The sequence below is a fragment of the Dufourea novaeangliae genome, unplaced genomic scaffold (genome assembly GCF_001272555.1).
Source record: "Dufourea novaeangliae isolate 0120121106 unplaced genomic scaffold, ASM127255v1 scaffold125, whole genome shotgun sequence".
NCBI classification, from domain to species: Eukaryota; Metazoa; Arthropoda; class Insecta; order Hymenoptera; family Halictidae; genus Dufourea; species Dufourea novaeangliae.
Window position 1 is genome coordinate 161800 of NW_015374020.1, and position 23179 is coordinate 184978.

The following is a 23179-nucleotide window of genomic DNA, read 5'->3' on the forward strand; positions in this document are numbered from 1 at the left end:
GTATCCTGGTTCTCTCGAGACATCGATATTTAATCGAAATCGTGGCGCCAGTCGCGATAGTTGGACAAGACTCTCGACGAGTTTACTTCGTGGAAGTTCTCCACGGTATATGTACTCTCGGGAACTCGAAGAAGGAAAACCGGGCAGATTTCCCCGGGTCCCATGTCTGCCGCTAAGTTGCTCTTAACGAGAAAGATCCGTTTGATTCTTCACGCAAATGATCCACGCTCTTCTGGGGAACCGAGTTCGCCTCTCGGGGAGTCGGTTCGACGAATACGGGACTTTTTTGTGGCTCGCCGATGAAAAACTTCGGAGTCGATTAAATATGGGAGCCGGAGGATGCCCCGATCTTCGTGAATTTAAATTTTTCTCCTCTTTCTGACTCTGTTCGGTTCACGGGCCATCGATCTGATTTCCCTGTGGAAAATGCAGGGAAATAAAAGGATATTTCGATGTCTTTAACACTTCGTGTTTCAAAGTATTTCTGTAATTCTGGTTTTTTTTTTTTTTTTTTTTTTTTTTTTTTTTTTTTTTTTTTTTTTTTTTTTTTTTTTTTTTTTTTTTTTTTTTTTTTTTTTTTTTTTTTTTTTTTTTTTTTTTTTTTTTTTTTTTTTTTTTTTTTTTTTTTTTTTTTCAGCCAAGCCTGTATATTCTTCATCATGGTTCATATTTCTATCTTGGGTAACATTTCACTACCATAAACCATAAAGCTACCATTACTGGGATAATCAGTCTTCACTTACAATACCGTAACATCTGCTGCAACAGTTTCTACTAAACAATAAACCTCCTTTATCTCTTCTTAACAGACACCTATAAACCTTAATTTATTAACAACCCATCGCGTTAACTTTCTTAACGACCATTCTCATCCTTACTACCCACGGAGATGTACACTCACGAGGAAACTCGGCTTCCACTAGGGGAATAAGTGGCCTTGGGGAAAGGCCTTCTACCACTTGGTATCGGGAATTACTGAAACTTATGCTAAATTAACATTCGATTTAACCGTTATTTCAGCACTTGAAGTAAATTTACCAAGTGGTAGGTGGCTTTTCTCTTACACCACATTCTTTCCTAACGGAAGTCGAGTTTACTCGTCAGTGTACAAGAACATTCTTCAGGGGGTCGTTAATACCACGAACCCCTCAATTACTACTCCAACTTCTCGTGGAATCACGAGTTACGCGAAGAGTAGTGGCCCGAGATCTTAACACTAGAACAGCATTGAATGTATACTAAATTAAATTGTATAAAATAGTAATATACATAATATCTATTAAAATTTAGCTTAGCAGAGTATAATATGAAATGTATAATAAATTAAAAGCTAATTTCAATTTCGTCAAAGGCACAATTGTAATTTCAGAAATGTTAAATAAGCAATCATTTTGACGGGTTTGGTAGTTCTAGTATTAAAGAAACTAGGGAAGTCCAAGACACCCGGATATGTTCGCTGCGCGACGAAACGAAAGAGAAATTGCGCACGATCCTCCTTCGAACTCTCGACATTCCTAGGGACTTTCTTCGACGGTCCAGACGGCGGGCGCAACTCGTTTCCTCGTTAGATATGGCAGGGCGGACGCGATAGGTCGTGTCTTGAACTATGTGTGCCACACGGTGAAGAGGATACCCAGAGGTCTCCGCAGAGATCTCCGTCACCATTGGGAAAGTGTGCCATCGAAAGGTCACCGTTTACTGGTTACTCGAGGCGGAGGCAAACATTTTCTTCTTCTTTCGACCGGGATCGAAAAACCTTTGTGCCTCGTGCTGTGCACTTTTTCTTCTTTTTTCTTTTTCACGGGCCTCACTAATCTTTAACTCGTCAGCTATCATCATTCTTGTCGTTAAACAATGGTCTGGCAACAACAAGGGACGAACAGATTCAACGTTCGCCTCGGTGCAACTTGTCGAAAGTCGTCCTTCTCTTTTGTTATCTTCCAGTGACTGAAGACATTCTTTAAATTGTTTAAACCACTGAAAAACTGCAGCACAACTCGAACAATCACGTCCGTATGCTGTTTGCATCATCCTGTAAGTTCCAATCGCAGTTATTCCACTTTCAGAGCAAAACTTACTTGCGTTCGAGTCTGCTGGTCGAGCTCTTGATTGGTCGGAGTTTTTCGTTAACACTAGAACTACCAACGATAAACGCATACCTTTTTCGATCGATCGATAAACGTAGCAAACTTTTGAAAATTTACAAATTTATAAAGTAACTAATTTCTTTAATGTCGTATCGTAATAAAAGTTACAAAAGATCTGCGAAAATGTATTGTTATAACATTTTAATCATCGTTGTAAGAGTGTATTGGCAAGTCATTTTGACTTGCTTGGTAGTTCTAGTGTTAATATTTTGTTAATAAATCCTCGGATAACATTTTTGCTAAGGAAAAACTTGTTCCAAGTTACATTACAATACAACACTTTTGTTACGGCATGTATACTGGTCCGTTCGATGATTTTTTATTCTTCCGTTCGCTCTCTGTAACCTGGCTAGTCGACGGTAGCGAAAAATTTTAAGACATTTCCCTGTTCCTTTCTTTCACTTGTTTCCTCTCGAAGGATCGGGCACGGCAAACACAGCCTGGAAATGTACACAGGATTTGTTGCTTTCTTTTTGTTTTCTACAGACGACGAGCGTTTTTGAGATCGTGTCGTTTGAGGGCCCGGGAGAATTTTATTTCGTATTTCTAGGTGAGAAATAAAATATTGATGTTGACGATTTGGAAAATCGTTTGAGGGACGGAAATGTTTCGTACTGTAAAGAAATTTATGGGACAAAAATAAAGTGTACGTGTAATATTTCAGTGGAGAAAACGCTAAAGAATAGTGTATTTTATCGTATATGTATATATTCCTCATTTTACAATATGTAGTTTGATTTTCGCGTTTTTTATTGTTGATTTTACAACTTTAGTTTATTATTGCGAAAGAAATTATTATTATTACTGTACATATAGGTATAGTTACATATAATATTAATTATTAGTACTATTACTAGCATTAGTCAAAATGTTACAATAATATTGAGAAATTTTTATAGTTCCGATAGGAGCTATCAAGACATTTATTTAAAACATAGAAGAAGAGTAAAACAACAATTTGCCCATTAACTTATGAGATAACATGTTCACTATAAAAAACACCAATACAAATTTAAACAACATTGCAGCAATTTTTTTAGTGAATCTAAAGTTTAGAACCCTATATTCATTACAATAATAATTCTTTAAACCTCCTCGAATTTCATAAGCTATTATCTCATAAATATCTCTTTAGTAGATCGCATTATATTGTTTTTGATTATTTCACTAGATTTCGCTTCTATAATATTAAACCTTCTACAATTTAAACTAAATTTTCTCAGTTTAAAAACTAGTGCAGATAGAACACTTAAGAACTAAACCGATGATATGTATACAAGATGTTGTTGTGGATCAGAATTGACCCATCTCCGTCTTCTATAATTCCATCTTCCGAGGATTAAACAAAGAAACCAATTACAAGTGTTCCCCGTTTTCGATCCCCTAAAAGAAAAACGGGGATACCCGGCCAAGATAAAGAGACACCTCGAAAGTGTGGAGGGGAGCTAAAATGGAGGCAAAGGTCCCTCGCAATTACCGTGATCCACGGCCGTTGGAACCGATCCACTCTCGAAAACTGGTCACGTATCTTTACCTGGACACTCAATCGGCCGGCTCTCCGCCGCATCCTTTCCCCTTCCTTGTTCGTTCCTTCCGTGGATCAGAACCGGGATTAGAGGAAGAGTCCATTAAGGAAGCCCCAGCCTCTGCAGCCAGCAGGCTGCAAAGTCACTCGAGCGTGATCGAGCCTGGCGATCGGCCAGAATCCGCGAGTAGGCTCGCGGTACGTATTCTATATCGATTTGTCCGAGTGCTCGGAACATCGGGGCGGCATTAATAAAAGCTTGTCGATATCAAGTCGCGTTTAACCGCTTCACAGGCTCGTTCCGCGGCTTCCTGGACCCCATCTGCCAGGTATTTTGATCGCGGCAGATGCCCCGGTTTATGCGGTTTATCCGAACTTACCAATAATTAAATAGAAATGTTACATCTTCTATGAAAGGTTGCAACCTATAGAAAATAATACAAAGATATTCTCAAATTATAACAATATTTCCTATTTCCTATTATACTTTGTCTTGACAGGTGGATAGTACATCGATCAGAAATTTTTTGTGATCGCCGAAAAGATCTCGGTTTAGCAAACGCAAACACTGATTAACCGCACGCAGTCCATTATAATTCCCGCGTAAATTATCATCGTTGATTTAATTCGTTCTGGGGTCGACCTGGTCCAGGTCACTAATCGACTTGCATCGAAATTATTTCGGGCTGTAATTCGGATAAATTCAGATAAATTCGGATAAATTCGGATAAATTCGGATAAATTCGGATAAATTCGAAATTTATTCAATCTGCGTGTAATCCATGGGTACGTCATTACGTTAATTACGGGCGCGTGCCGCGATACTTTCCGAGGTCTCTCGGTCGAAAAACATTCATGCGCGACGTTACTTCATATCCACCTGTATTTATTGCATGTTTCATTAATATTTATCAATTTGCAAACCATTCCGATGAGGTCCAATTGAAAAACCACGGACACAGGAAAACGGATTGAGTGGTTTCGATCGTTCGAATATTTCATCTGAGCGGCTTAAAATATTAATTCTAACGGGCCACGTGTCGTCTGTGAGACTGCTTCGTTTATAAATTTTCTGGTACTTTCATACACTGACTCACACATTCGTTCATTTACTTTGGAAATAATAATTAAGGGTAAACATTTTTATGCAGATTTTATTTATATGTTCTCAGTATCCACACTTTCATCATCCTCTTGTAATAAATAGACTGCGGATATTTATGTAAATATACAGTTATAGGGCTAATTTACAAGAACCGGGGTCAAGAAGTGATTTGTTTACTTTATTTAGTATTCTAGCAGTTTTCAAATAAAATAAAAATCTCTTTAAACATTATCAAACTCGTAAGTATAAGTATTAAATTCTAGAGAACCTGCATAAGATTCACATTGCATTAATATTTTATTTTGTAATTTAAAACACGTGCCATATGGCAACAGTGGTACCGAAAGGGTTAACAGGTTAATCATTGTATCGATACAGTCTCTCTCATTCTACGCACACGTTACATTTCTATTCCGATTCAGTAGAGAAATCGGAATTTAAGAGGGACGAAGCTAGCCCTACTGCCCGCAGACCAGAGTGCTATCAACGTGCTGCCATTGTTACGGGGCACAGGGCGGCAAGAAACATTTATAAAGATCCGATGTCTCCAGAATCTAATTAACTTTAACCAACAATCAACTCACCCGTAACAAATTCGCGATGAGGAAACCCGTAATGCGATCTCTCTCTTGTCATATTGCTTCATTTTCTCCGGGGAACGAAGAGGTAAAACGATGAGGGAGTGGAGGAGAAAAGTGGGTAGAACCGCGACGATCCTCGCCTTTTGTCCCCCTATCGATTTCTGTCGCACGCGGAAGTTTGTTCAATCCTTTATCCCACGTTCCGTTCGCCCGCCCCCCGTGCTTCGTTATCGAGCCGCGTAATTAATGCGTGGACATAACGAGGAACGGTTTAATTAAAATGTAGAACGCCGGAGAAATCGGGAACGATTTGAATCTGAGTTATCGGCCGGGATCGCGTCCCGATCGTCGATCAGAGGTTCGTTCGATTTCGAATGAGTTTTTGATGATTAGAAACTTGATCGAATCAGCGATTTTGCGGTCGTTCGAGAGTACGTAGATAGAGCAAAAAGCAAGATTGAAAAATAATTAGTGTTAGGTTGATGTAAACGTTGTGTTGCATGTTGTGTTACGAAATCTCTAATTAAAAGTGAGATTATTATTATATTCAGCAATTCAGTATTAAATTAATGTGATCAGTGTGATCATCTAAAAGTTCTCAAAATTTTGTTGAACAGTGTATTCAAGAAAATTCAAAAAGTAGAGCTGATCACTCTGGTTTGTGAAAACGGCTCATTACGTTCGTTTATACGTTCACGCACACGACGCAGAAGCCCCAGTCTTCTTGAAACATTCCCATTGTCCGTACCGCGAATCGTTCGTGCAATTTTCGGATTAGCCGCGGCGAGTAGTGAGACCGCGAGCTGCTCGGAAACCGCGTTTCTTCGGGTTAACCTCGACGTCGGATCATATGAAACCGCGATAATCCGCGGATTTATGCGTGTGCGTGCGGGACGAAGGCGCACAGCAGAAACTCTAGACGCGCAGAGACCCGCGAAACTTTGCTTTTATCTTCACGTAGAACTTCTTCCCCCTTCCAAGATAGACGATATATTTCGCCGAAAGAAGCCAGACGCCAGCCAAAGAGACGTAAAATGCAAAGATCGTCTCATTCCTGTGAAACAACCTCGTTGGATCGGGGCTTCCCAGATCAGCTTCTTATTCGCGAGAGATATTGCGCTTTACGGGACATGGAAAGTAATGGAGTCGAATAGCTGCTGCTGGTACAGAAATCGGATAATCTTTTATTTTCTTCTCTTTTACGTCGTGTCGATTACTATATTGTAGGTCGTCAATGACGAATAGTAATCTGTATTGCAGTGTTTTAAGATAATTAGATCTGTCGTGTATCATTTTTTATATGCAATCTTCTAATGTGTCATCTATTTTCTTAAGTCTACTTTTCAAGAAGGAATGCTTAAATATTTTTTAAATTTACATTATCTTATTTTATTCTCTTCCCTAGCACCTTTACACCTTTTGCAATGTGACTTTTCCTGAAGTTTATTTTTAATCAGATAAATACTGATTGTCTTACTCGAATTAACGTTCTCTCCTACCGTTCGCCACCACGTCTCTGTTCCTTTTATCAGAACCTAGCACGTAATTACCAGCACAATGGAACTCTAACAGCCGTTTAATTGAACCCAGCACTTCCCCCAAAACCCCATTAACCCGTGGAGGGACGTTGACAGAGTACAGGGAAAATAAACGTTACCAAAAATTACGGTCCCCAAAGAGACCATGGCAGCAAAGGGTTGTGTTGGCCCGTCGTGGGTCGCAACAAACTGCGAACCAGCTCCGAGTTTTACGTTTTCCGTAGCCGTCCTCGGGGGGGGGGGGGGGGGGGGGGGGGGGGGGGGGGGGGGGGGGGGGGGGGGGGGGGGGGGGGGGGGGGGGCGTCGGACAAACAGCACGTAACTCGAGTTTTCGCGAGCTAGCTAGCCGACTCCTTTATCCTTTCCCGCCACCGAATCGGCTCAGTTATCGTAATACAGCCATAACTCATGCGAGGGAAGAAAGAGTAAAGCAATTAGGTATATGTATACGGTTCCTTTGCCGCAACGTCTTTCCCTTCTAGTTGATGCATTCGTACCTTGCAGCCAATTTCTTTCGCGGACGAGATAGAAGGCGCGAGCACACGCCATAAAATTAGCATTTTAACGGCGATCCCATTCCCCGTGAGCCCGGAAAACTGTACGAACCGGCCATTTCCGGCGGTCGAGAGGGGCTCTTGCCGCGCTGGTTCACGGGGATGATGCTGCCAGGTGGTGGTGGTGGTGGTGGTGTTGGTGAACCACGGCGATCAGTTGCGAACATATTCAAACGTATACAGCAGTTATTTATGAGAGTTAGAAAACAGGATGGAACTTGGAAACGGATGCAAATTTTTAAGAAGAATTGCTCCTCTGTAACGTATTATATCATGCCAGTTAGTTTCGGCTTCATAGTTAATATCGTCTGTACACTGAGAAAATATAGGGGACACAGGGGTTAAAAATGACAGGGGTAGGTTGTAATAGGGCTGATAATTTTTTAAATACAAGAGACAGCGCTATGATAACAAATAATAATTAATTATTATACTTAATTGATCTCACTAAGGGAACAATGTTATGTTATGTTTATTAAAAAAGGACCATTTATGTTACGTTGAGTTATTTATTGATAAAGTAGTAATTTTATGTCGAGCCAGGGAAAGAAAGAACTATAATCTTATGTTGATTCTCTGTATTTAAAGCTATTTGTAATTATTTCTTGTCTTTCATTGCGCATACGTCTGCCTAATCTACTTGTGATACAACCTACACCAGCGTTGTTACTTTTAACCCCAAGCTGGTGGAAAAAGTAACAATCCGCCTCGATCAATTTTCACGGGTATAATATTTTTAACAATTAATGTACGGACTATGAAATTAATCTTGAATCTCCAACCTATCCGTATAAATTAACATTAGTATAAATTTCTAGCTAAAATATAGACCTTTCTATTCCATGAAAACCAAATATTGTTACTTTCAACCGCGATTTCCAATTGACAGCATACCGTCAACAATATGTTAACACGCTCAATAATTTTATAATGTTTTTTTCACTCTTGTTTCACATTCGACAAACACGTCCCGATTTCCAAGGAAAGGCCGTGAATGTTCGAGCCTCCTCGAACCTGATTGCTCGCCAACCCATCACTAGCTGCAGTTCGGAACATCGAGTATCGACTTATTGCGTCAACGTTGAGACTATTTCCGGTATTTGATTCGGTGCAATGATCCGTGTGATTACTTCGTTGCGCAACAAGTTCGCCCGGTTCTCGGGGTTGTTGGCGGACCGGGACTTTTTGCTCTCGAGGATTTGAATATCCGAGGCATTGGGAAACGCGGCTGGGTACGTCTTCTCTTTTTCCCACTCCTGCCCCGACCCCTGTTTCCGGGTCACTAATTGATTTTGCAACTTGAGGTTGCCGCTGTTATTGTGTAACTGTTGCGTGACGTTTTTCGTTGGGTAATAATGGTTTCCTCCTGTCACGGTTTTCTCGATACATTTCGCGTCTGTTTTCTATGTTCTGCGGTCAGAAGTGAATTGAGCTGTTATTCTGAAGGGTGATTCTAGCGATACCGACCAAGGTTGAGCTTGTTTTTTTGTTCTATGATGTGAATTGACAGTGAGCGAGAAAGGTACTTAGAATGTAATCACAGTAGTTTAGTCTGCAATCAAGAAAATTAAATTCTTGATTGCAGACTAAAGAAACAAAAATTCATTTCATACTTTCTCACATAATACTCCCATTCATCTGGTTGCTTGACATCTCCAGAAATACGAAATATTTGAAGTTTATCTTGCAATTTGCGTCACTTTTCGTCCCAAACGGGAAATATTACGGGACGAATGAATAATTCCGTTCAACGGTAACTCGATCCAACGTGTACAGATGTTAATTAGCCCTCGCGATAAATTGGGAGAAGCCTGGAAAGAAAGTTTCCTTGTATTCACTAGTTCGAGCGAGTGACTCGTCGGTGAAAAGAACGCCGGTTCCTTTCTTGAAAATGACGCTGCGAGTCTCGCCAAACGAGGGGAGACGTAATTTAAACGAGGGCTTACACGGGCGCGAGAAAGAAGCGTTTGAAAAATCGAGCGAATCAGTTTTCGCGGGGTTTCTTTTGATTTTCCGCCGGTGTACGGCTCCTGGAGTTACAATCGCGACGGTAATTAGCCCCAGCGTCGTATTTAAGGGACGGTTAAAGGGGTGAAGGACCTCCGAACGCGGGATATCCGACACGGTTGGTGAACACGCGAAATGAAAATCAGTGATGCTCGTTTAAGGGTGCATCTCGTTCGATGATCTATGGTGTCTCGGGCTAATGCGCCCCACCTTGATACACGACACTTTTCTCGAATGAACGGAAGCTCGTTATTTTGCGAAAGAATAGGGTAAATGTCTCGATGACTGCCACTTTATTTATTTTACTGAACAAGAACGTAAGATGTAAGGAATTGTGTACAAAAAATGTTATTATTAAATTGGGACACTAATTGACATAAAAACAGAGAAAGAAATACATGTATTTGTGCGTACCTGATATTTAAAAATTAATTTTCGAAAATGAAAATACAATTTGAGCTTCAAAAATTGTATTTTCATATTAAAGAAAGAGCCGTAATTTTACTATTCAAACTATATTTATTGTACAAAATTACTTGTTAAAGTGTATAAGAATTATATTAATTTTTCAGGTGACAATTATAGGGACAGTGGGATAGCTCGCAAATTTTAATTAATTATTGATTAATTCGTCGTATCTTAATATATACAATTATTTTTTTTTTAATGAAAGAAATGTTAAATAACGTGTTAAGGAGTTCACAAAATTTTCCGGACAAATTCCCACTATTATCAATACACAAATATAGCAATTTTTCCCAAACCCTCTTTCCATTTTCCCATGATCGAAGGGACGTTCGGATAGCGTTACCGCGAAAACCACGACAAACGCTGGAGCGCCCACCCTTTAAAAAACAGCAGGTCCAGGGGGTGAAATGTAGTTAGCAAGCTAAGTTGAACGGGTGGGGTAACTGGGGGCTCGCCTAGTCTTAATTAACTCGGTTCACCGGCAGTTCGTACGAGCCTTTGCACCAGCTTTCGGCTCAGCCGTTAAATCCATTAACCGCCGGCTGCAACCCCTACGAACAGGGTCGCGACGCGGCACAAGGGGGGTTCAACGGGGGTGAGCAGAAAAGGGGTGGATCGAGGAATCGCACGTGCATCGCGTGCCAAGACGGGAAAGAAACTTCGTTATGAGAAAGCTCATCGTCGTAGCTACGCTAACCCTCAGGTTCGCGGGGCCAGAAGGGGGTTGGTTCTCCATTCGGACCTCGTTCTCATCCCCTCGTCGTCGACCTGCTTCTCTCTCTTTGCTCGTCATCCTGTCCTGGGTGCACGGTTTTTTTCTACTTTCAGCTCGAATCTCATTTCCAGGAAATTTGCATTGAATACGTGTGTCACGATGTTTGTTGGACTTCTTGTGTTCCTTTGTTATTGCGGACGGTGTGTGTCGAGGTTTGAAATCTGCAAAGGGGCGAGGTGTGAAAGGAGGGATTTTGGATATTGAGAAGATTGGTGGTTCTTTTTTTGGTTAATTTAGAAATCGTTTTACGCGATTGTATTTTTGGGTTTTCAGGTATTTTCAGTTGGAGTTGATGGACAGTGGAATTAATAAATGGTAGATCTATACTAAATTTAAGAAAAAGAATGTTGTTTAATAAGAATGTAATATAAGCAGACCAAGAATATTTAGCATTTGTGGAATATGGGAGAAATGGCCAGACTACTGTGGAGTGATATAATTTATTTAGGATTAATAAAATTTTTATTGCAATTAACCAGTCTCTTAAGGGATGTAGTAAATGTTTCGTATCACAAATGGTTTTTATAACAATGGGAATTTGGTATAAGATGTGATGGGTATCGGTGAATAATCAGATTTATTAAAATTGTGATATAATTTAAATTTGAAACATTTTCTTGGCCTTTTGGTTAATTTAAAAATACTATAAGAAGTTGCAAAAGTATGGAAGATATTATAATAAATTATTTGATACACTTATACAGATTATAAGTTTATAGAATTTATAGGTTAATGATAACGAAGTACCCAGTAATCAAAGATAATTTTCTATTTTGTAATACATTTCGGAAACTTGTTCTTCAAAAATAAAAATTGTATTTAATATTTCGCAATTTAATAAGTTTTTGAGTATAGCAAGTGATTTTTAGCCGGAAGTAATGTGAAACGAATCTGATTTTTGATCTCGGGTGTTCGTTGAACTTTATTACGATTTTTGGTGCTTTACCTGCATCCGCCGCGATAAGGGGTTGGGATTTATTGAAATTTCGGGAGTTTTGTTTTAAACCGCGACCATAGACGAGTGCACGGAATAGGAGAGGCGACCAGGTATACTATATCGTCGGAAAGAACCAGCTGCTCGAGACATGTCGGAAGTTATGGGTTTAATCTCTAGTAAGCTTGCCCTGAATTTGTTGTTCCGTTGTTAATCGGGTTGTACTTTAAAATGGATACGGATTATTTAATGGCTTGGTCGTTACGCATGTTTCCTACAGCAGTATGTTTAAAATTTCGTTGAAACAATAGCTGTGTGCACAGTAATACTTTATTTATCGGAACGAATTGTTATTTCAGAAAAATAACGTGTTAATGGTATTTTTATTTAAATAAAATGTAATAAATGAAATGCCTTTTAATGTTCGTTGTATTTACTATCATATACATTACAAAATGATCCTTAAGTATACTTTCAAAGAAATGTGAATAAAAAATATAATTGATCAGGTAGCTAAATTTTATTTAACCCAATGATAAGATAGATAGACTAACTTAAAAAAAAAACTACTTTACTTTTATTTAAATAATGAGCATTTGTATTTTTTATATAAGTTACGCCTTAAAGGGATCCTTAAGGCGTAACTTATATAAAACCTTTCCCCTAAGTTTCAATTAAAATTCATTAAAAAAGTGTGTACGGGTTAAATATGTTCCCTTCTGAGCGGAACATTTAAAATACTTTGGACCTGTAAGGTTCAAGCATATACCGATTATACCAGTCGTTACTATTCACGAACGACATCTAAAAGCCGTCGTTATACCCGAAAAGGGTTAAAACTTCTTTCCGCCAATGGAATCTCCCATTTAACACATTCCAAGACGTCGTGTCTCAATTCATCTCGAATCCTGCCGTCCAGAATCCCAACTACGAAATCGAGTCCGTGTGCAGCATATCGATTCAACCCAGAACCATCCCCCCGTGGGCGCTTTTCAAGACGTGTCGAATAGACGTCTCGCAATTCCTACGAACGAACCGTACAGTAACCAGAGGGGGTGGTGGTACGTTGAAAAACGACACGTCACCTGTCCAACGGGCCTAATCGATCGAGTCGTTGGGTTCTCCCGATGTGTAAACCGGTAACGCGTGGACAAAAGCGTCGTTTCCGGTCGCGTAGGAGACGGATCAAGCGTTTCTCGAAGTTGGGAGAATGGAGAACGGAAAGCACTGTGGCGAAAGAGACATTTTTCAAGGGGTAGTGGCCGGAACGGTGGCTGGCAACACTGCCGAATTTACATTGTCGGTGGGAGCTGTGATAGCGACGATGAAAAAGGGAAGACCGAGTCGGTTTCATTCGTCGTCTACGACATCGCGGCGTTCGCTCAACGTCCGCTGGACCGTACACGTGTCGCTGAAAAATCGTCGAACATCCTTAATCCGACCGGAACCCTCGAGATCGCTTGTTTCGTCCGTGGATTCAGACGCGTTGATGCGTTCTTCGCCCCCTCCCTCCCTCCACCTCACCGTTGTCCCGCCTTATCTCGGGGGAGGGAGAAAACGGGGGATGGCCTTGTTGAAGTTTTTTGTGTTTCATGGACGGCTGCGTCCCGTGGTGATGATTGATGGATCGTCTTCGGAGCGGTGATGTATCCTTGAGGATTTTCGTGATACGTGCTCTTGTTGCTCGGGCTGGCGAAGGATTTATCGGAATTCTTGCTGGGTGTACGGGGTTTTTCGATTTTGGGGAGTTTTTGTTCGCTTGTGGCATTTATTTTTACTGCTACTGTCACCATCTTTTAGGTCCAGACATATTTTGTTTTTTATCTTGTAGACTTTCAAAAAGTCGGGAAAATTATCGAGGATAATAGTTCCTACGGTCTCTAGTACATGGTCCAATAGTTTTTGAAGTTACATAAGGGATTAATCGAGACTATCGATGGACTGTTAGGTGGATTCGAAGGGATTAACACATTCGGGACGGGCCCTAATCGTTTGTTTTTCCGACTTCATGGTGTGGAGAAATGAATTTTTCTTTTTTTATGTTTCCATTGTTAATATATTATTATATTTATTCTGGAAGACAGTTAATAATAGAAATTGATTTTTCATTATACATATGATTTAACATTATACAATATGTGCTGCCTATCGGGTAACACGTAACAATATGTATTGGCATTAAAATTCAATTAAAACGTCAGAAAAATACAACACAGAAGAATTACAAGTTTTACATTTTTCGTCAGTAAGTACTGCGAACAACACGTGTATTCGTTCAATTAGAGCACGTTATATGTAAATATATTATTCCCGGAAACGAAACGAGCGACATCAGTAATATGCAGAGATTGTCAAAGGAAGCACCGTGATTGCAGGCTGTTCACTCAATTATACACTCGGAAGGTGTCGGTTTCTTTCGCCAAGAGGCTAAGTAACGTCTAATTTAGTGACTATAACCAGCAAGTACCGGTAACTACTCGGTCCCAGGTAACTGCTAAGTAGCTGTAACGTCGTACTTGATGAGAGTTCTCTCCACCCTACTCAATGATGTAACAACTGAGAAAATTATAACGCCTGTACACGTACAGATTGCCGTTTTAACGTCACCACTGAACTGGTTTTTTTTTTCGGTCATGTGAGGAACCCTGGTAAGAGTGAAAGTTAATTATCCGAAACTTTTCACGAGATCGTAAACTCGAAGAAATTTCGAGAAGTTAACTCGATCGAGGGGTGTCTAATAATTTTTACGTGATAATCAGTCGCCAGGACTGTTGGGTTTACGTCGACAAAATGGCGGAAATCCTCTTAGCGGAGAAACCCTGAGATTTTCGGTGATTTTATTTCGCGCAGCCCGGAAGAAGATTTCGCTGTGGGGCTGCTACTCCGTCCGGTTCTACTTTTCAAAGCAGATTTAGAACGGGGGAGGGGCGAATTTTCGTCGTTTCTGTTGTGGTTGACCGCAAACGGTCTTGCCGGGGCTTACGAGCAAACACGGGTCTCTTGAGCTGAAGTACTTTCACTGCAGCTGTCGAACTTCCCTCAGTGTTGCGCAACATCTCTCGGAATACCGAAATTTCCTCTCGACGGTGTACTGATTTTCGAGGGAAATTCCCTGGTGCGTCTGTTTTTACCGGTAATTCAATTTCACGAGTGTTTCCACTTACTTTACCGAATTATATCGTCTGTGTGCGATTCTCTATAGAGTGCATTCATTTTTAATGTTCTGCATAATAAAATGAATTTTTTGGAAAGTAATTACGTGGATCCATTCGTCGTTCAGGTGTCCAGCATTTTTAATTGTTATTTTTTGTCTTGTTTTAATAGTTCACCGGATATTTGACGAAATATCTTTCCTTTTCGTGGGATGTCTTCATCCTTTCGGTATGTGTTTAATTTTCAGTGCTCCAACTCTGTGTGAAGTTTCATCGAAATCGGCGACTGCCACTTCGTGACGAACCCTTGTCAGTGTAATATGTATAACCTTCATTAACCCTCGGGCTCAAGCTGTAGTTCCTTCAGTACTCCTTAAATTTAATGGAATGAAAGTTGAAATTCAATTCAGAAACTCTACCGTTAGATTGTAAAATACGTAATGATTGGTATTAAATTAATTCAGAAATATTAAAATAAAAAGCGTAATTAGAAATTACACTTCAAATCAAAGTTAAATTGACCTGGAAGGTGGTCTGGTTTAGGTTAATGGACCTTAATGTGCAATAGAATCCTTATTTTCAAAAACAAATGTCACATCCATATGTCCTCTATGCATCTATGTAGAAAAATGCTACTTCCATACAATTATTTTCCCTCTCAAAAGGGTCGATTTAAGTGACTGCATACAGGGCGTCTCAAGTCGAGTAATGTAACCGGGCAGGAGGTGATTCTATAAGAAAAAATAAGTCGAAAAAGAGGAATAAATTTTTTTTCTCTAGAGAGAAATTTTATCGAGTATGCGTGTATTTGCGGTGACAATAAGTAGAAACGGAATGTAATAAACAGACACATTAGCCAAGTCGTATTCAATTCCACGCATATCCAATAGATTTTTAAATTCGATTATCTCTGAAACAAAGCATCATAGAAAAAAATATTATTCTATATTTGCTATTTGTTTTTTTGCATGTAGAATAACCTCCTCCTGCCCGGTTATACCATCCGACTCGACTCACCCTGTATTTATTGTGTTTGCGTGATGATAATTTGTAATTAACGTTTCTGGTATTCGTGTGTATTATTATGTTATCAAAGAACTTTTTATCGCGTGGTTTCGCTAATTATCGCATTTCTTGCACGTAACATAATAGTATAATATATCGAACCGGAGGGAACTATCGGTCGTTTATCTTTACTCTGGAAGTCGCCTTCCTTCCTCGTCCTTCGTGCATCCGGATCGCAACCTACCGATCATGCAGCTTGTTGCCACTGAGCGTTCCGTGTTGCCATTGTGTTAATATTTGAGGAGGCTGGCTTAACGGTGATTGCTCGTGTTGATGGAAGTCACATCGATCTTTTCTTTGCTTCTGTCTAGGCGGCAAATATTTCTGAAAATTCTTATTTTCAGAGAAATTAAGATAAAGTTCTTTGGATTAAAATCTGGTTTACTCTTTTTCGAAACTTCTGTAGGAATGAATACCGTTGTGAAGTTGCTTAACCATTTTGTAGTACTAACGATAACTCGAAGACACATAAATGTTTTCTTCTATTATTTTTAAGTTATAAATGCATAAACATCTCCTGTCTAGTCATAAGTGTATAAAACGTGCCATCCAACAATTGAATTTTCGAGTTTCGTCTGGTTAAATTGGTAAAAATAAGTCACCGTGAAAGGCGCGAAATTTTGCTCGTGGAACCGTCATATCAAATTACGCGTGTCTTCCCTTCTTTCTACAATTCTTGTGTCTCAGTTTGGACAGTTTGTTTCGCTTCAACCGGAGCGAAAACTCGGTGCATTCACACAAAACACGCACACACACGCACACGCATTGTCAGGAAATTCAGAAATACAGTTTCATTTTGTCTGCGCGGGAACTTTACGAAGTAGTCCGTCTGACCACGCAGAGACCAATACTACTTGTCAGACCGTGATGAAAGTAGATCAGCGCGAGTTATTTGAAAGTATTTTAACATCTTGGTTGGTATGAAAGGAACCTCGAGAGCTTCTGCACCGTTTGAAGTACCTCTGAAAAGTATTGCTTTCATTTTTACTGTAATAGTTAATTTACGATTTCCTTAGATAATTCTTTCGTATGCCAGAATTATATTTTGTAACAATATTTTCCTTGTTTCTATTATTCTCAGTTCATTGTGCGGTTTCATAAAGCGGTTTTTGAAAATAATATACTTATTAATTTATACACTAGAAACAAATGCACTTAAAATTGAAATAAAATTGGAGACACCTTGCAATTGTAATCGTGTGACCAACCTGCTTACGAGAACATTCATTTTTTCACTTTCAGCGTCAGCGAGGCGCGAGTGTCGACGCGAGTAACAGTTTTCCGGCTCGATTCCCAAAACTTTCACGGTTATTCGTCCGAACCGGAGCGACTACGTGAGAGATTGTCTTCTGGTATAGAAAACGTGAGCTGATGAATCGCGAACGGAAGTTGATCGTCTAGGCGAATCGGAAGCTGAGAAACCGAGGACGTTCTCACGGTGCGAAGGTAAGTTTCACTTTTTCGATATGTATAATTTTTTGTTGTCGGTTGACATTTGCTATTTCATTTCGAAATTTAACCAGTAATTAGCCCAATGTCACTCCAAGAATATTTTCAATACTAACTTCAATACTTTTAATTCCTAATAACAAAATATTTATTACTAAACAGTTAAAATCACTATATTTTTTTTTTTGTGTTTTTTGTGTTTTTTTTTGTGATTATTTTCTGTTCTGTCATATCACTTATTCGATCTATTATAATGGTAAAGAGGTAAAGAATTATTAATACATTTGATTTGTACCAATTTGTAGTTATTTTCGCGGTAACGATCCATTGGTGCATCCTTTTGTACCTTGCATGAATACAGAACGAGACGTGTTTCTGAAGTCGGTCGAGAAGTCGTTTTTAATTACCCTGTTACATGGTGGAGTAGTTGATAATTTGGCAAGCTTCTTTGTTGATAATTTCAGTAACGTCGTCGATACGCGTACTTTAAAGTAATAGGTCACTGGTTATGTAAGTGCATCGTGGTGAACTTTCGAGCGAGCATCTGTTGTAACTGCATTGCCTATTCACTGTTTCTCATTTTATCAGACATTACGCGATGGAAAGCTTCTCAAGCGATACAACGCTGATAGAGACTTCACAAATTGCAACATATCGATAAAATATTTGATAAATAGTAGAATAGTTCAAATATAATGATTATTATATAGAGTATTTCCTAATATTTGATAATTGCATATATAATACAAACAACACACAAACATTTTTTAATTTACTTTCATTTTCACGTTAATACATTATGTAAACAGGGTAAAAGATAATGTAGATTGAAAGTGTTCACCATAGATTTTCCATATAAACATACTATATTTAGTATTGTAGTAGTGGAGAGACAGCTTGTATTATTAAGATATAAGAGTAGCAGATTGTTATCAAGAAAACAGTTAATGTTGAATTTTTTAGTAAGAAATATTTTCATATTGCAAATAAGCTACTCTAATGTCGAGCTTTATTTTTTATTTAAAATCCCAAGGTATTATACAAAATGCATATTTAGAGTGTCATTTTTATAGTTTGCGATAGTTGTTCCCAAAATACTTAATTCTATTACCTTCTTTAGGAGAATCACGTATTATCATTTTTTCAAATAATATTATTTTAATAATGTACGCGGTTATTAACAATCTATTTCGTACCTTATTAGAACATGCGAAAAACCAAAATTTCACCATTCTTATATGTACCCTACACCAATATTAATCAATACTGATTAGAATTTGTTACAATTAATCGAACATCGACGTTTCACTGTAACATTGTCAACTATTTGTTTAGAAAATTAATCCCCGTAATGGTGTTCCGCGAGTTCGGTGTGTATTGAATGTGGGCCCTTTGATGACACTAATCTCTGTTCTGTCATCCGTGTGGGTGCTCTGAAACAATAATACGTCGGTCGGGCTGATGCATTCCGGTTGCGTGCCCAAGAACATTTCGGTGCATTAGCGAATCTGTGTCAATCGTGTTAACTCGCGACCAAATAATACATTTCAGGTGAATCAGGCCTGTTCCCGCGGAATTACGTTGCCAACTATACATATTTACTGTATCACCCCCCCCCCCACAAATCCTCTTCGGAGGACCGCAATCCAAAATATTACATGTACACGCAAATTCCAATGTTACGTTAAAGTAAACATTATTAGGTTGGTAAACATAAACGTTGTACTGAGACAACAAAAAATTAATGCTCGTATTTCAGAGTTGACCACAACCATTTATCGGTGAAAACTTCGTAAAAGAAGTACAAACATTATTTTTTCTACACGATCTATGTACAGTGTGCGCCACGTTGACGTTAATATCACAAAAAATTAATGACACTATTCCAGCGTTAACCGCCACCCCCTATCGGTTTCATCATTAAATTAAATCCGTATACTTAGCAGCCGTGCGGCCACGTCGCCGATTTGACGTGGCACATTCATGCTAATCTCGGTTCCGTCGGCGGTGTGCGTGTTCCGAGACAATGGGTTCACCGGTTAGACGTGTGCATCTAGGTATACAATTCAGATGTGTATACGTTTAGTCTGTGTACCGCCGCGGCACACGAACACACGTGCACCGCCAGATACACGATATCATGCACGCCGTTAGACCGAGTAGATCCGCGCCTAATCTACTCCTTTGTGCGTCGTAGACAAAGGGCCGTCGACTCTGGTAGGGTGTGGGGGTGGGTGGGTTGAAAGACACCTCCGAGAAAGAAGCTCGCCGCCTGCAGCTTCCGCGGGGGGCGGCTTCGAGTTCTCTGGAAAATTCAAGATACGTTCGGTCGGTAATCATTTTTCTTTTGCCACCTGAAAGTTACTCGATGCTAATAATGATTGCCCCTTTTCCTTTAGTCACGTCACTTAAGCTAATTGATGTATTACGGGAAAATATATGGTCTGGGAGATTTTCAAGAATTTGTTATTAGGATCTTCGATCATTTATTGATTGTTGACTGCGAAGTTTTATGGAAAATAAGATTTTTGAAAGAAATTCCATTTGATAAATTTTTAATAGATTTTTAAGCGTACGAGTAAATAATATTTGTTAAGTTAACAAACCTTTCGCGGTACATGACACTCATTCTTACCAAATATACATATATCTTAACCCTCTTTAAATGGGAAAATAATAATACACTTAATCTGAAATTAAGGAAAGTCCAATTAGTTCCAGAATTATTGTGTTTATTTAAATGTTTGGACAGCTAAATTTAATTTACTTAATTTATGGGCCACTGTGTGATGCTGTTTTGTTCTCCACTCGAGTAAACGTACCCCGACAAGAACTAGATCATGGCAATCATAAGCGGTCTGATCCTCTTAAGTCTGAAGAATGGTATCATCCTTCTCCTCGAGGCGCGTCTTCAAACACGCTGAATCGTCGACGATGAAAAAGCGCCCTTAGCATAGGTTAACTAGCTCGGGTTAGGTCGCGGGGGCGATTATCGTGTCTACCGCTCGCGAGATACGTATCTTGATGCGCCTTTGGCAAGAAATCTGTCGCCTGGATTACTCTGGCAGCGTTTCATTGAAAAGATAATTGAAACGTCAAATGAATCCTTAATCTTAATCGTTCCGTCTTCATTTTCCATTTCTTTGTCGCGGCGTTGAAACGCATCTCTTATATTATTGGGACTCAAAAGGAATCCAAGAAAGGGGAAAAGAAATTCTTCTATTGACTGTAATGAATCTACCTTCTTGAGGTACATACTCTTCATCATCAGTTGCAGGTCAATTACATAATCTGTTTTAGGAATTTTTATTTCTCAATTGATAATATGCCTGTTGATAAATAATTTTGTTTTTCATCATTAATATTTTTTGTCTGCTCCATTTTTTTCGTTTAGTAGACAATTGAGTTCACTCAAATTTATTTAATTATTGTGTTGATGTAATGGGAATTCTCCAAGTGACATTTTTGTATTACTGTCACTGCAATTTGCCGAAGACAGGTCATATTATTGGAGTGATATTTTACACAGCATGTAATAGAAAATACGTAGTTGATTAAATAAATTGTTTTCAAGGTCTGAATAAACAGTTTTGGTTTCGTATGAAAAAATTTGCCTATTTGTGTCTTAACCCAATAGTTGAATATATGTTGTATTCACTCAACGATTGCATTTGTTACAGTTGTGGTTATATTCTATACGTTCGTAGACTACGGAGAATTTTTATTCCATTTAATGAATAATTATTGTAAACGTCGAATTATTGCCCAGTACTCAAGTTTCAAATCTCTTGCAAGCTTATAATATAGTTAAGGAAAATTGTAATTAATTTTCGTCCAATCGTATCTGGATGTTTTTACAAATTGAAATTTTTGTTTCGCTCTTACGTCTTTAAAATAGCCTTTGGAAGTCGAAAGTTGCAGAAACATGCACAAGCTAATAATTAATTAATTAAGAAATTCAAGATTACGAGACATTTGAACCTTCATATTTCTGTACTTCTTGAAGAATTTATCAGAGGAACTACTTCTTCCTGTAGAGAAATTAGAGAAGAAGCATTCCTTCGAAACTTTCAGGATCCAGAGTAGGAAGTCTAAAAGTTTCTATCTCATTGGGAACAGTACTTTAACACAGAACAATGAATAAGATTCTTTAATTAAGAAGATCTAGACTTCCCTGGCAGTCGGAATAAATGTATAACTTGCATAATTTTTCTGGGGATCTCTGAAGACGAATTTAAATATAATTTTGTGCTTTAACAGAGACTCTGTTATCTCTGTATATCGTGACATACTTATCATAAGTCGTCTCCTTTGGGACTTGCGTCTTTCGCAAGAAGAGCATATATTATCTCGAAGATGTTATCTTGGAATTTAATTCACTGTTTCTATGCGCAGATACTTAGTAAAGAATTATAGACTGATACGAGAGGAGATCGTTAAATTTCTTTCAATGCAAACACGATAAAAATAGATAGGTTTGATAAGAAATAAATTCAGATAGCCTGACAGCATTTTTTTAATTTATGAGAAACCCGTATAAATGTCTTAGAACGTGTATCAATATTATCAGTAATGTACGTGTCTAATCGTACATTTTATTTATTTTATGAAAAAGTCCGTGTACAAAAATCTGTGAATCCCATTTCATTTATGATACAGTGTGTGTACACAGATTTGTCTATTCCAGTTAATTTATAGCAAAATCCATGTGCACATATTCGTGCCTACACAGGAAATAAAATTTTATTTTTAAAATTCAGTAAAACGGCACATAAGAAGACTAATAAGAAGTCATCTGATCCTAATTGTATATTTAACAAATGAACTGAATAAGTAATGCTATTTCGTTATGACTTTTTGAGTTAAAAAAGTTACAAAATTCCATCGTTTGTTTGTGATTTCGCTGGGTAGGAGTGTTTAATAAAATGATAACAGATAGCAATGTGTTAATAGGCTTTTGGCTGCCAGTCTCTTGGTACCATAAAAATAATTATTTGGACTTTCATTGGTTAAAGATATCGTTTATTTAGCACACAAAATGTAACTCAGATTCACAGTACATTATTACCAAATAAAACTGTATTTTACGTATGAGACCGACTTTATTAAACTAGAAAAACTTAAAACTAGAAACACCAGCGTGCAACGTGTATACAAAATTAAATTATATTTCTATTATTTCTTAACATTAACTCAAAACCTTAATATATTGAATTTTATGCAGCTTTCAATTCTCTATCAGAATGTAAGGGATGTTAATAATATTGTGGGACACTTTTACAGAGTGGATTCTACACGCCAACTTATAGCGAAAATCAAGAATGACAAAATTACGTTCGTGGCTTTGTTCCCAAGATATTAAGTATTGAAAATACGACTGAAATACGTGTAAAATATGTCTGGCACAATTTCACGCGTATTGTACCCGCACTTTCAAAATTTAATAATTCGATAACCAAGCCTCGAACGCAATTTTGCCATTCTTTATATTTGTTTCAGTTTTGCCTGTAAAAGTTTCCCACATTTTTATTAACACCGTGCATATTAAATCCGAACTGAAATTTTAAGTTGATGTTAAAGAATAATAAAATAAAAGAATTCGAAAAAGTAGTAACTCTTTTGTCTGCTACTCTATAATACAGTAAAAGTGAACATAAATCAACAGCGCCTTGTCGAATTTTAATAATTGTAAAACAAAAAATTTTAAATCCGTCATTTTGACAGCTTTGGTGTAAAAAACTTAAAGTAACGCTGTCAACGACGAAACGAGTCAGTCTTCCATCATTTTTCGTCTGGTCCGCAATTGATCGATCGAATCTCCGACCGAGAACAATACGCCGATATTGCCGCGAAAAAAGTTGCATCGCCGTCGAATTAAA

General features: G+C 38.4%; 1 long non-coding RNA gene across 1 annotated transcript in view; it reads left to right on the plus strand.

Moving 5' to 3' along the window:
- Positions 1–23179, plus strand: part of LOC107188980 — an 82639-nt gene that overhangs the window by 8698 nt on the left and 50762 nt on the right. Inside the window, exon 2 of the long non-coding RNA XR_001516229.1 lies at positions 17094–17297. This is a non-coding gene — a long non-coding RNA (uncharacterized LOC107188980). The remainder of the gene's footprint in view (positions 1–17093; positions 17298–23179) is intronic.